Source organism: Phaenicophaeus curvirostris, chromosome 1 (genome assembly GCF_032191515.1).
Source record: "Phaenicophaeus curvirostris isolate KB17595 chromosome 1, BPBGC_Pcur_1.0, whole genome shotgun sequence".
Lineage (NCBI taxonomy): Eukaryota > Metazoa > Chordata > Aves > Cuculiformes > Cuculidae > Phaenicophaeus > Phaenicophaeus curvirostris.
Genome location: NC_091392.1, coordinates 126,466,371 through 126,480,464, shown reverse-complemented (window position 1 = coordinate 126,480,464; position 14,094 = coordinate 126,466,371). Strand labels below are relative to the sequence as shown.

At 40.1% G+C, this 14,094-nt stretch overlaps 1 long non-coding RNA gene across 1 annotated transcript in view; it reads right to left on the bottom strand.

Annotated features, from left to right (window-relative positions):
- LOC138729756 (uncharacterized) overlaps positions 1 to 13,878 on the bottom strand; it is a 225,452-nt gene extending 211,574 nt beyond the window's left edge. Inside the window, exon 1 of the long non-coding RNA XR_011338945.1 lies at positions 13,742 to 13,878. This is a non-coding gene — a long non-coding RNA (uncharacterized lncRNA). The remainder of the gene's footprint in view (positions 1 to 13,741) is intronic.
- Positions 13,879 to 14,094: the final 216 nt, after the last annotated feature.

The window sequence follows — 14,094 nt, the reverse complement described above, 5'->3', positions numbered from 1 at the left end:
ACAGAGTCAGATGCATTAATCCATAGGTCTCTTTCATGCTGGAAGTCAGACTAGAGCAATGCACCTTCCCTTCTCATCACCTACAGAAAATCCTCATCACCACTTTTTCTTATGCTTAATCAGCTATTAAAACTAGGTCTTAATGAAAATGGCTTCCTGAGATAATTAATTATTCCTGTAAACAATACAATCTTTAGCCTGTCAGGGAAGAATATAATTTCCTACCAAACTCCACCAATGCTATTTTTTTTATAAAGACACTGAAACAGAGAATATATTGCGAGAAGATAATTATATCAGGCCTTAGGAATGTAAAAATTGGAAAAATCAAAAGTGATAACATTTCCAGTGTAATGACTCTAAGGAGAACATAAAATGGCATAAAGTGTATCCATTTTCATCACAAAGGCTGTAACGAGAAAAAGAAAAGTACAAAACTAATCTGCTCCAGAAGTCTGCACTATCTGTTCTTCTATCAATTATCTTTTTCAATCATGTAGACAAGAGTTGCTGTCTACAGAGCAAATCCACTCTGATAGTTAATCCTGTTGTCTTGTAGTTCTTCCTGGGGACTTGAGGATAAAAAGTATTAAGTTCCTGTGCAGCATTGCTCAGATATAGTCTAACATTTCCACTCATCAAATCCTTGACCTGTGTGTTTCTCCTTGAAAAACATGAAGGACAAAAATCCCATCTCATCCACGTATCAATTCCATTCCAAGGCAATGTAACAGGAGCCAGACTTCCATGTCTGTCTTGTTATTTTGCAAGTACTTCTACCAATACAGTCCCTGCACAGCAGGAGGCTGAACCGACAGCTTTAACTCTTCCTCACGCTATCAGCTGCTTAGTGAGGTGTTTTAGGTCATGAACACTTGCAAATTAAACATCATAATGAGTTGTCTGAATCATCAGATAATCACATTGTATCTCTCTTTCTGAAAACAACATACCTTGACTGATACAGAAATTAAAATGCAATAAGTAGGATACAATCATTACCACTTGTGTAGTACTGCTGGACTACGGAATTCCCTCTGCTGTTTATAGTGCATAGTTTCTAATTCTTCACTGCATTTTGATTTTATTTGTAGTCTGGTAAGAGCCTCTTTTTTTTTTTCTTGCAAAAGTATCTGTTTCATGATCTCATCTTTTCTTTCACCTGCCTTTTGTCATACAGACCTGAGTGTGACAGGGGTTGAAATTTCTTTCTATCTGTTGTAATTTCTTCTTTGAAATTAGCATTCCAAGTTGTAGAAATAAAAAGTACCACATATACTAACTTCAGAGTGTCCATTTATTTAGAGCTTGTGTATTTTAGAGCTTGTGCATTTTAGAGCTTGTGCATTTTATTCCTTCCCCACTAGGCACCTTCTTCATTTGGGCTTTCAATTACACAAAATCTCATCGCAAGCAGAACTTCTCATTACATGGTGTTCAGATCAAACAATAAGCTGCAGAAGATCTTCACAGACAGGGTACACTGCATTTAGTATATGTGGGATATGCAAGATTTTATATATAAACAGCTTTTTAGCCACAATTAATATGTTTCCAGAAAAGTTTTTTTTACAGAACTAGTATATTCTCAGTGTTCTACAGATCAATACACTATGTCCTTTCAAATTATATGTATGCAATTTAATATTATAATAATCTTTGAAATTAAAGCATTTTCAATGCAATCAACTATTTAGCTTGTCATATCTTACAAAGAAATTTATCCAACATGATTCCAAAATATGGATTTCAGATTGCAGTACTACTTTGTGCAAAACAGGTCTTCATATGTCCACAGAAACATCACTTAAAGAGTTTAAGAGACATTAGGAATAAAAATTCTACCCAAAGGCAATTGCACTCAAAAAAAAGAAGCAAAGTGCTCTACAAATTCTGATTCAGTTACATGGAATTACAAAGCAGCAGTAGGTTTTTAGTTAGTTACAGATAGAAAAGGGCCTCTGTTGTATCAGGTTGAGCAGCATACCTATTTCTTTCCCTCTGTAATTTGTAAATGGGCAGTAAATTACAAGCAACTTCTAACCAGTATCATTGTATCCTCAATTGCCATGATCAGCAGCCTCACCACTTTGCTTTTGTTATATCCTGCTTGTCCCTTTCTGTATCTTCTCTTCGCCTTTTAAGAAAGGCACCTAGACATCAAGAAAATTCATCCTTTTTTAAGCTTTTCCACCTTTAACCACTTAAAACTTTCAGCCCCAGACTTTTCCAGGAAACATCTTTTCTTCAGTTAATTATATTCATGCTAATACAACATTTAGCTATAAACATATATATGAACACACATATACACGCACCCATCTGTATTTACCTCCCTCTTAGCCAGCCTTGAGCTGGTAACATATGCCTCCCAAACTAAGAGAGTGGGTTGGGGTTAAAGCTCTGACAGCCAGCATGTTCTTAGATGTGAATTTGCATCATGGGAAGACATAGTTCAGCCTCTTTTTAAAAAAAAAAAAAAAAGCTCACAAATGCACTTTATTTAACACATTTCTTGATACAGTGTTTGAGCAGCTGCGGAATAGCTGGAACAGAAGCTCAAGTGTGTCACAGTGTGACTACCTGAGTTCCCAGGGCTCTGCCCAGACATAGCCTACCTGCCACGCAAGACTTCATCTGCCACTGACGGCGGGTCCCACCCATGTCCCATGGCTATTGCAGGCCTATTGTTTTCATTCAGCTGCTTACAATCACTCATAAGTCTGTCAAGATTCATGAGCACTTCTTAAATACAATTGTGGGAACAGAATTTCAACTTCTAAGCTATTTTGCTCCATGACAAATACTGCTGATCTTTAAAGCCTGGAAAAAAAGAGACTATTTTCATGACCTCACTGCAGTTCTTCAGTGCTGTGACCCTGGTGTTTGTAGAAAGGGGAAAGTATCACATACTGTACATCTTGCTAATCCTTTCCATGCTTGCGTTTAGGAATCATCCATAAAAAGCTACTCATCATACAAAATACTCATGCATTTATTGCAGAGTGTCAGACTACAAGCAGAAAGCTCCTAATTAGTACTTGTCTCTTGGCATGGATGTCCATGCCATTGGCACGTATTTCTTTTCCATCTAGGCTGGTCATTCAGCAGTCAGATCTGCAGCAAGCACACTGCGAGCAGATGGTGTTATCGGACAAAACCAGCCATCCAGCTTCTCCAAAACTCCTACCCCACTGCTGCATCCAAGGGTAGGGGTAAGGGTGTGTACCAGAAAAGAAAGCAAGTGGGATTTGCACCACTTCATGGGAATGTGCGTTACTGGTACAATTTAGTTACTGCAGTACCACACAGTGCAGATTACACAGTATGTTCCAGTTCCAACATTAAAAAACACAAACCTTGGTAGGGTTTGATCAACATTTAACAAAACAGATGATAAGTCTGATCAGTTTTGTGTTTTTCACAGTACTGGTTGTAAACTCTAAAATAAATCTCATGTTGTTTTTAACTTCTAAGTTTAAACATAAAATAATATTTCTAAGTTTATATTGTGTGTATTTCAGTGCATACACAATTCAGAGTAATAAGAGAAAGACAGAATTATTTTGGTGGGAATTTTTTCCAGAAAGTATCACACTTTTCCCTGGAACCTTGAAGCAGACAGACTGTTGCCAACTGCAATGTGCCACAGAAACAGGACTTACAGCTATTAGTCACTGATAGTCAACAGCTTCACTTTCTAGCTATTGGATGAGCTGCAAGTGTAAGACAAAATGTGTTTCTCTCTTCAACATAGCAGATGTTTAATCATTTAACAGGCAAGGCTGTTGAATTACCCTGCTAAAACCTTGATTTACATTGTGGCAGGTTGGTACAGTTATTCAAACAGAGATTAGACTGTCCTTTCTGGGGTTCTAATTAAGCTTGGTATTAAAGAAATGGGATAATATTTAACAGAACAGTTAATGGTAAGTATTCATTGAATACTACCTCTGTCTTTGGAAAGATACCAGTGATTGTGGAGATCAAACTGATCCAAAAACTAGATTTAAAAGCCTCAGCAAAAAAAACAAAATAACAGATAGGTGAACTGAAGTCTTTTCTGATGTGTTCAATGTCTAACACCGCGCAGGTCTCTGGAATATAGATACATGCAGTAGGACACCTCCTGTCTTCTCAGTGAGGAGACCTCATAGTCCCGGTTACATCTGAGACTGCCATGTACAATCTTTCAGCAAGACTGAATACGACAAAAGAGATAAGGATTGTACTTTGTAGACTGTAACACTTAAAGACCTGGACATAAGTCTAAGAGATCATTGTCCCATTTGAACAGACAGCACCTCCAATCCAACTGTAAAACAGGAGGACACAGCTCAGCACATAATGGCAGGGGGATCACAAAAGAAAGCAACTGGACGTTCTTTCTAAGCCTCCCAGGAAAAGATCAGATCCTACAAGAAATTCAATTGGTGCCAAAAATTGTGGAGGAAAGAGCATTTTAAAGCATGACTTCAAAGAAGAAAAAGAGATACTTCTACTGATGTTGTAAACACCTACAATGTAAGCGTTGCTGCAGCTGCAGGAGGCTCCTATCACAGGTGAAATGAAGACAGAAATTGAACATGAACAAAGGGTAATTTTTCAATGCAGTAATTGGAATAGGAAAATTGCAAGTATTTTTATGGTCATAGAAAAAAAATGTAAATTTGTTCTTGAGAACAAGCATGGAGAGTCACATTTTCTGTCTATAGATTCATAAATTAAAAGAAAATCTATTTGAAAAAGAACTTGCCATCACAGTTTCAAAAAACATTCCCAGTATATTCCTAAATCAAGACCTGAAATTTAGTTGTGCATTTGTGCTTGGGTACTTTCCAAATTCTGTATTTAGTGCTGTCATCAGCATGGTCCAGTGGCTACAAAAGAAGTTTGGGATTCACAGATACTAGACCTGGCTCTGATTCTAGGTGATCTGGGCATGTCATTTCAAAGTCCTCTGCAAAGCAAGGCAGCTTCATTATTTTCAGTTTAAGTAGGATGGAAAGATAAATTGTTCCAGTGGACAAAAAGCAATAGAGAAAAGGTATATATAATTACTAACTTTACTAATTTTATATGAAATAACTTGATTCAACTAAACAGCACTTTTCATTGCTGTATTTTAATCAGCAAAAAGGTGAAAAGCATGCAAGTGAACATTAACTGTTCCAGATGTTAGACTTTTTCATGCATTATTTCCAGAGCCCTGTCAGTAGTGAACAGCATAAGCAGAAAACAGACAGATAATCAGGGCTATACTTAAACACAATGGTCTTTCTAAAGACCAGATTTCTAAATTTTACTGATTCTTGAGAGCACAGAGCAGAGCAGAACCTGTCTCTGTACATCTGAGATCCCTCAGGCTAACCAAGATTTCTAAGCTCTAATACTGAAGTTGCTTTTGCTTTCTGTCACACATTACTTAAACATTAAGAAATTTCAGGGACTTCTCAAGCAATCACTGTCCTGCAGAGAGCCACAAAATTCCCTCAAGGGTTAATAATATAAAAACAGCTACAGGCAAATTTTCTATCTGTGTTTTGGTGAAACCTCTATCAACAGCAGTCCAGAAGTTCATTTAGTTCAAAGTGAAAATCTCATCTCAGCCCCTTACTGCATTTGGCCAATTCAGAAAAGTTGCCTGAGTTGAGTCCTACATTCAGATTCTCTGGTTACAGGTCAAAACCAGCTGCATCAGAGAACAGAAGGAATATGTAAGTCAAGTTCCCATTCTCTTTTTCCTGGTAATTTAGGAAGCCTCAACAGGGTAAGCGTGCAACAGGAGAGAGGACCGTGGCATACAGACATCTGCCAGATTTTAAATATACACCGGACTTTATCTGCTTCCATTCCTGAGGATAAAAAGTTTAACATAAAGCAAATTTTTCATATAAATTCTAAGCAGAGTAAGAGGCTATATTAAGTTTTATCTATTTTCAGAGGTCTGAATACAGCTTCAAAGTTCTCTAAACAGTTAAGCCCTTGGAGAGAGACCCATGCTTCTCTTGGAAATGCCTGTATCAAACACAAAAAGATTGAATTTAGATAATATTTCTTATGTGACAAGTGCTGTCTTAGAGTTCAGATGTGAAAAACACAATGCTTCCCAGAATCACAGCCTTTTTTTAACTAGTATTTCTTTCTCAGTAATGTTCGTACTGGTATTAATATTCCAAAATTCATTTTACCCAACTGTTAGAAAGGTAAACCTTGCTTTGCTTCACTTTCCAGACACCACATTTTGTTATGGCCACACCAAAGAATACCTTTACTCTTGTGGCAAACAAGAATTGGTACATGAACGGAGCAAGTGATACCAAGCCATTCCTCTTTAGTAAATCCAGTAGACAGTGAACTTGGACTTCAATATTTCATAGTCTTTTATTGTCACGACACTACTTAAGTCCCCTGCTCCTTGCTAAAATCATGTTTATTTGCAGGAATATGATTTGTACACTCAAAATTTTTCTCTACCCTTACTCACTACAGGCAAGCATGTGCCCAAAAGCCACACTAGCTCGCTAAAACCTCATTCATGATACATGACAGCTTGCACCCACTTTACTAACACTGACAGATCTCTCTGCATCAGATAGCTATCCTCTTTCTTAAATTTCCCTTAGTCCTGTGGAAAACCGATATTGTTACCATCTAGGTCATCAATAAAAGTGCTACATAATTGCTGATAATAACCAGCTCTTACAGGATCCAACAGAAAGGCACATACTCAGTAAGGATTCCCCATTTACAGTCATGTTTCATAGCCTGTCTGCCAGCTTTTAGTCCATTTAAGGAGCATCACATTGATTTCATTTCAGTCTAGTTACTTCATCAAAAAATCATGCCTCACAGAAGTGTATTATATATTACTTCAACATGATGGCATTGATCAAACTGTATTTGTTATCTCTCAAATAAGAGAATAAAGAAAAGGATAGAGAGTCAGGCTGATGAAATCTATTTCGCAAAAATCATGGGTGACTAATCTGAAAGAAAGATAGGAAGTTTAAATGTTGTCCAGTAGAATGATTTCTTTTACTTTTTCCACATCCAGATCCAAATTGATAGGCTTGCAATTACCCAGAAGACTCCCTTTTAAAGGATTGGTGACAAATTCCCAAGTTCTTTGTAACTTCTCTGTGCTCCAAAGCATATTGAAAAATTCAAACTTCATAACCCACAGAACTCTCCAGTCAATTCCTTAAAAACCTCTGAATATGAGTTGTCAGGTCCAGATGATTAAATAAGCCTAATAGTAACAGTTCGCACAGTAGCACAACACTATTCACACAGCGCCACAGCAGCACAGCAAAGGTGGAGGAGGGTGTTACATACTTCATGATCACCACTAGCAGAGGTGCAGCAGCCTGACCTTCACTAACACGTGAAGAAGTAATTCAATGGATAGTTTGTTCTCATTCTAATGGACATTCTTCACCTAGGAACAGCCTGTTCCTTTGTTCAGACCACTTTTCTTCCTACTAGGCTTCTTCAAAATAAAATAACATAAACAATAAAAAGCTATTTCATCCACAGTTGTATTTGTCATTGAGATTTTTGTGTGTTTTTATCAACTTCTTTAACTTTTATTTTATAACATCTTCACATCCCTACATTCTCACTGGGGGACTTCCAATCTAATAATTTTTCTTTGTTGGGCTTTCTTTGTCTTTTTGGTCACTGAGTTTAAGACTCTAAGACAGAAAGAAAATATTTTACTTTCTTTTTTGTTAAAACTTGCTTTCACCACAACTAAATTGGTCATTTTAATAATGTGAGAATAGGAACCCGAATATATTTATTACAGGAAAGCAGAATAAAATCATGATCACTTATGCTTAATTAGCTACTCATTAGTGATCTGCATGTCACACAGAGATACGCTGTAGGAGACAAAAACAAGTGGTATTGCTGACTACAGCTACCACGACACTCAATACAGAACTACACCATCAAGGAAAACCCTTACATGCATCCTGCAGAGACTCCTTCTTTGCTGTTGAAAAATTCACCTGCAAGATGATGATGCTGACCAAAGGTTCACAGCACAGATGGGGGCTTCTTGCTGGCCGCTCTACTCAGCTTCATGACAGTGGCAGCATGGACCAAACGGACATCTCTAAAAAGCCAGTTTCTACAGAACACAGGTTTTAATGGTCCCCCACATATAGAGAAAATCAATTCTGCCTGCACCCCTCTTCTCCCCTACTCCCCGCCCCACACCTCCTCCCAGGAAAGATAAGTAAATTCCTGCTAAATCTAGGCATAGTTCCTTGGCTCCGGCCAGATGAGATACACTCTAGGTAGCAACTTGAACAGCATTTGCAAGATCCCAAAATATAAATTCAAGATCAGGACACTAAATTTGGTTAATATCTTATGCAGATCAAGTGAGGAGGAGAGATTCTTAATCCGTATGCATACAATTCTAGAGTGGAAGGGATATATTCATTAGTGGTAGTTTATTATTTATAGTGTGTGCCAGGACTATTCTTTCTGCCATGCAAAGATCCAACGAGCTTTTCTGCTTTTGCAAAGAAAAGAGTAATTTTCTAGATGTCAGTGGACTGTGTTTTCTGTTCTTCTGCAACAGCTATTCTCTGAAGGCTTAAACTGATTGTTCTTTAACCATAATGTCATTAAAGATATGCCAGGAAGTTTATTTGTGGTTTATTAATACTGCAGAGGCTCCAAAGCAGCAAGATAATGCCCAGACTTCCAAAAAACAGGCTTGCCAACCATCCCTTTGGCCAGCTTCCAATTAAAGGAAGAACATGACAGCCAAGCTGCAGCTACAATGACTTCAGAAAGTGCTGAAAAAAAGTAGAGCTATCCAAGCCAGAGAGCCCTACTCCAGTTTTATACAAAACAGAAAAAAAAAAAAAGAGAACAAAAACGCCTCTTGCATTTCATTTGTAACATCACACATAGCTCAGCCTGGGTCTCTAAGCATATTTCTTCCCCAAATGCTTTTTCACAGTTCAGGTTAGTGTTCTGAGACCAAAAGACAAAGCCACTAAGTCATGTAGTACATTGCTCCATCCACCCATAAGCTTTCTCCGCTGCAAAATATTGATAATTCTGTCATCTGGGTTCCTCTTATCTTTTTGATAAATGAGGCTATGGCCTTCCTAACTTATTAAGGCATTTATCCTCTCTTCACATTTGAAACACTGGGAAACACATATCTGATTTACCTAAGAATATTTGTGAAATCCTTCACTACAAAACTAGCTTGGCAAAGACTATATGGACTCAGGTTTTTAATTTCCATGTTCTCCTAAATTTGTTCTCTGCCACAAGAACACCTGCATTTCCTCCTTCGGTGCCAAGCAACAAACACTTTGTTTTTCAAGGTTATTACTTGCAGATTTACATTGCTTTCTACAACTTTATGGGAAAGGGGGTTTTAAAGTTTTAGCTTTCACATGAAAAGCAGCTCAGCTTCTTCTGAAAGCACATTCTGTTATCAAGCAGTCACTTCGCTTTCTGTGAAAATGAATGACCATGGGATACATTGAAGTGTGTTATTATATTCCTAAACAGATAGAGGCCCATACCACAAAAAAATCAGGCACACATTGCAAAGGCTATCCTTCACCATGCTTTTAGAAAATAGGGAAAAGGGCGCGGGACCTTCAACAGGACAGATGTGCCCACTTCTGGGCATTCAGGAACAATGCTCTCTAGCTGATTTTGCCACCAGGCAATGCCCCCTCACTGCTTACTCCTCCCGATTGCAGAGATGAAAGCAGAGACATTTCACAGATGCTTGCCTGTACCAGCTGCCTCAGTACTTCATAAAGGAAGGAAACTCCTCTAGTATAAAAGTTGAGTATAAAGGGTTAGCTATATGGTATTTCTGCTGGATGTACACGTTTGTCACTTTTAGACATTCAGGTAGCCTTTTTTCATTTTCTTAATAAATGAAATGTTAGGAATAATGAGTTTATTGTGGCTCCAAGTCCTGTAAACACAAGGTGATGATTTTTTTAGAGCATTCTAAGGTGTGGAACTGCTTAATTAATGTCATATGATTCAAATCTAAGAACGGAGTATCAGTATTTCATGTTATCTTTTTTCTTCAAAGAAATAAAATTGACTCTATCAATCAACTGTACAATCATAAGCAAAAATCTGAGAGCCTGGCAGGCAGAAGACACTCAGTTTTCATGATGCGCTATTTCTCACCATCTTGGCATCAGAACATTTCTGCAGAACTGCCACAGGGGGATCTGAGGTAAGGATCACTAAGATTTATATTTAAACAGGAGTTTGGATGTCAGGACACAGTTATTCTTAGGTCTTCCTGATGAGGCCATGAAGAATCTTGTTTTCAAACACATCACTTCTGAGCTGTAAGTCTAATATTACAAAACTATAACTATGAAAAATCTGATATTTTCTGGAGAGCATTGTCTGTGTAGTTATTAATCTAAAATATTCACCTACCAGTGCCTGAAGTCAACATCTATATTCCCCTATGTAAAAGTGCAGGATGCCAAGCACTGGAAGTTTTATAGATATATGCTATCACTCTGAAAAACTAGTTTACTCATTTAAAGAGTGCTTTAATATTTGGATTTCATACCTGACACCTAGCATTTCACAATTCACATTTTAACAGATATTTCCAAATATTTTTAAGGTTCATTTAAGGTTGCATCTGCCTTTGAATATGTATCCAGTTCTCCTGTCATCCAAAATGAACTTATTATTCAGTACATTTTGTCATTTAGTTCACTGGAACAGGGATTCCAATTCAAGCTTTGTCTTGACAAAACCAGGGACAACATCCTAAGAGCACACCCAGCTCTCATAAAGTGGAAAACAATCTGAAGAATGAAGAATTAAGATGCGGTTTATTCAGTGATGGCTAGGAGACAGCCACGGCAGTCTCTCAGTATTCCTCCAATGAGGCACAGTGACATTTTTTTAAAAAGTAAAAGGAAATAGGTGTCCTAACCAATGGAATATTACTTCATAGTGCTGAAAGCCAATTCACATGCTGTGTATTGTGTTTTCTTCATTCTACTCTAAACTGTTATGAAAACATAAACAAACCCAAAACATTTGTTGCTGTGCTATGTATAACTCAGCTCGGAGTCCTTTCGTCTTTTTCTTTATTTGAACCTGGGAGTGGGAAGCTTTTCTTGAATTAGTATTGTTTCTCCTTTGGAAAAACAAACAAACAAAACAAAACAAACCCATAAACCCAAGGGAAGATGAAGTACGTAAAAGCTGCATGTCTTACAGAGAACCCCTAGTTACTAATCTGCTATAATTGGCCCACTTGTAATTTCATGTAGAAAGAACCAGATGACAGTAGAATTCAATCAGTGCTAAGAAAGCAGGAATAGGGCTTACAAGAATGCTTACATCTGTCCCTAATTTGCTTGCACATAAACCCACAGTAATCTGTTTTATTGCCAAAGTCATATAAAGAAATTGCGCCACGAGCAGCATAGGTAATCTCGAACTGGAGGCCCTCTAGCCTAATTAGACACAAGCACACAGAAGGCCCAAGACTGAAATGTGGCATGTAGATTTTGAAATGCATGAAGAGACAGAACAGTCTCATTAGCAGTTGCCCAAGTGTATGTTTAAGCCTCTAAAGTTCCTTTTTTTTGACGGAGGTAAGGAATAAGCCATGTCTATGCCTAAGGCTAAATACAAGGGAAAGAATCCCACTCCTTCTGGAATGGCCTGGATCTCCCAGCTCTCACTGCAGCACACAGCTTCCCCCAGGCTTTTCACATTTCCTGGCCACTTTATTTGCAAAGACATCCTCACCGTGAGTGAGCTGATTGAATATCAATAATGCTAGGAAAGCCAAAACTTTATAAGTCGTTTAAAAATAAGACAAAGAAGTGATTCTATGGAGAGTTTAAGGAGCTATTGGTTCATTATTCATTATTTAGTGGATACATTTCTTAAGGGAGTTAGTCATGGAGTTTTGCCAGAAGCCATAAAAAGTGATAATTTCCCTTATTTCAAACCTCTGAACATTTTTTATTTGTCTGGCATCAAACAACTATTGTCGGCTACTTTCTGCTTACAAGCTTTTCTCTCTCTGATGAAAAGCATGCATTTGCTTTGTAGAATGATGCAAAACTATGAGTGAATTAAAGAAACAGGCAGAGGAGAAGTCTGTGATAATTTTAAAGCAGAATGCTGCGGCAGAACAGTCTATGTGTGACACAGAACTGACCTCCATATAGCAGATCTCAGGCAGATTCAGGGGCTATCTGTTTTTGGAAATATAACTACAGTTAACTAATCAGAGGATGTGATAGAAATGTTTTTGTCAAGTTACCTCCCTCTAAGTTATTTGGGAGAACAATGCAAGGTAACACATTATTTCCTTTCTGAGTTGAGTTTTTATATTATCAGGAAATACCACACCGACCACAGAATTATAAAGGACTTCTGGTTTTAATAAACTAAAGGGAGCTTTGTGCTCCTTTTCTTTTTCTGCAAACATAACACAAACACAAGAGCAAAAAAAAAATTGTGGATAAAGACTTCTGTTAATTAACATTCAAGGTCAATTTGTATCTTTGTCTGTGATGCGGTGGCCTATTTGTTATTGTTGTATTGATGTCTGAGGTCACCCATCAGCTCCTTTTTCTTGGTATATTTTATGGGAGGACTATTTGACATATAACCAGCAGCAAGCACTACTGAAGCACTACTCTTACAAAACAAGTAGGTAAATTTTGAGTTGGGATAATTTTTTTCAAATTTTTCTTAAAGAGTTTTTGATGCTTTTAGTTTTTCTAAAGGGTGAGGATTTCGTTAAGAATATGTACCTGGACATCCATTGTTCTTTTTTGCCCTTCCCCGGGCTTTAGGTTTGAGGTTCAGGGGAAGAAGCAAATTAAAGCTGTAGGAAAGGAGTTACTTGGCCACAACATGGCAAGCCTTGCAATACTGCCCATCTCCGTCTGACCTCTGCACTGAATATTGGAGGTGATGCCCGGCACTGAGAGGTTGTTTCCACTCATGCATCCCGAGAGGTGACCGAGGCATCCCCTCTGGTAGGGGACCCGCAACCTGCCGAGGCAACAGAGCTTTGGACTGCAGGCACGTCTGTCTACGGGCCCGCGCGCAGACAGACATGAGCTCACCGTCCACACAGGAGCCAGCTCTGGTCCGGGAGCCACACAGCCTCAATTACAGCAAACCTGTGCCCAGCAAACTCGGTGTGTCTGTGCCCAGAAGAAGCAGCCGAGATTAACTGTCCTTGAGCCATGGGACAGGGGCAGCTAGCAGGTGCGGAGATGGAGCACAGGGACCAGGCACCCGGGCAGACGAGGTGCTGGGTGTTGCTAACCATCCCATGCCCATGATGAGAGGAAAAGGCGTCAGTGAGGCCATCAGTAAACAGGAAGGAAACTAAGAGGGAAGCCCTTGCTGCTCGAGGTGGGAGAAAAAGGGAGAGACACACGGCCTCACCGGGGCCAGGCACAAGCCAAGCGGGGACAGGCGGGAGGCAGCGGGCACACACACACCCCCTCGCCAGGAAAAGCCTCCTAGGCGCCAGGAGGTGAAGACTGAGAAGGGAGAAGCCCCCGGCTGGGCACAGAGGGGTGGCAGAGGGCTGAGGGCAAGCAGGACCTTTCCCCAGGCCGCGGGGCTGCACCCCCCCCAGCGCCGCCCCCGGGGCCACCGGCAGGGGCGGCGCCTTCCCACTCCCCGGCATCCCCGCATCCCGCAGCGCCGGGGCTCCCCTTACCTTCCTGCGGCGGGCTCCTCGCCGGGACCCCCGGCTCCTCCTGCCAGCAGGTGGCCCCGGGGGTCGGGGGGGGAGGCCTCCCCGCGGCGCCGGTGCCGGTGCGGCCGCCCAGCGGGTCCCTGCCCGGCCTCCCCCGGCCCCGCCAGCGGCGCCGCTCGGCGCGCGCGGGGAAATCCCGGCTCCTACCTGTTGCCAGGGAAACCCAGGTGTCTTCCCCGGCATCCCAGCCCTTCCCGCAGCCCCCGGGGAGGAGGTGGGGGAGGGCTCCGCGGGGGTGGCGGTGCTGGCAGCCAATTCACCAAGCAGCTTTTTCTACAAGGTGGTGGGGGGGGAAAGTCTGTGGTCAGATTTCT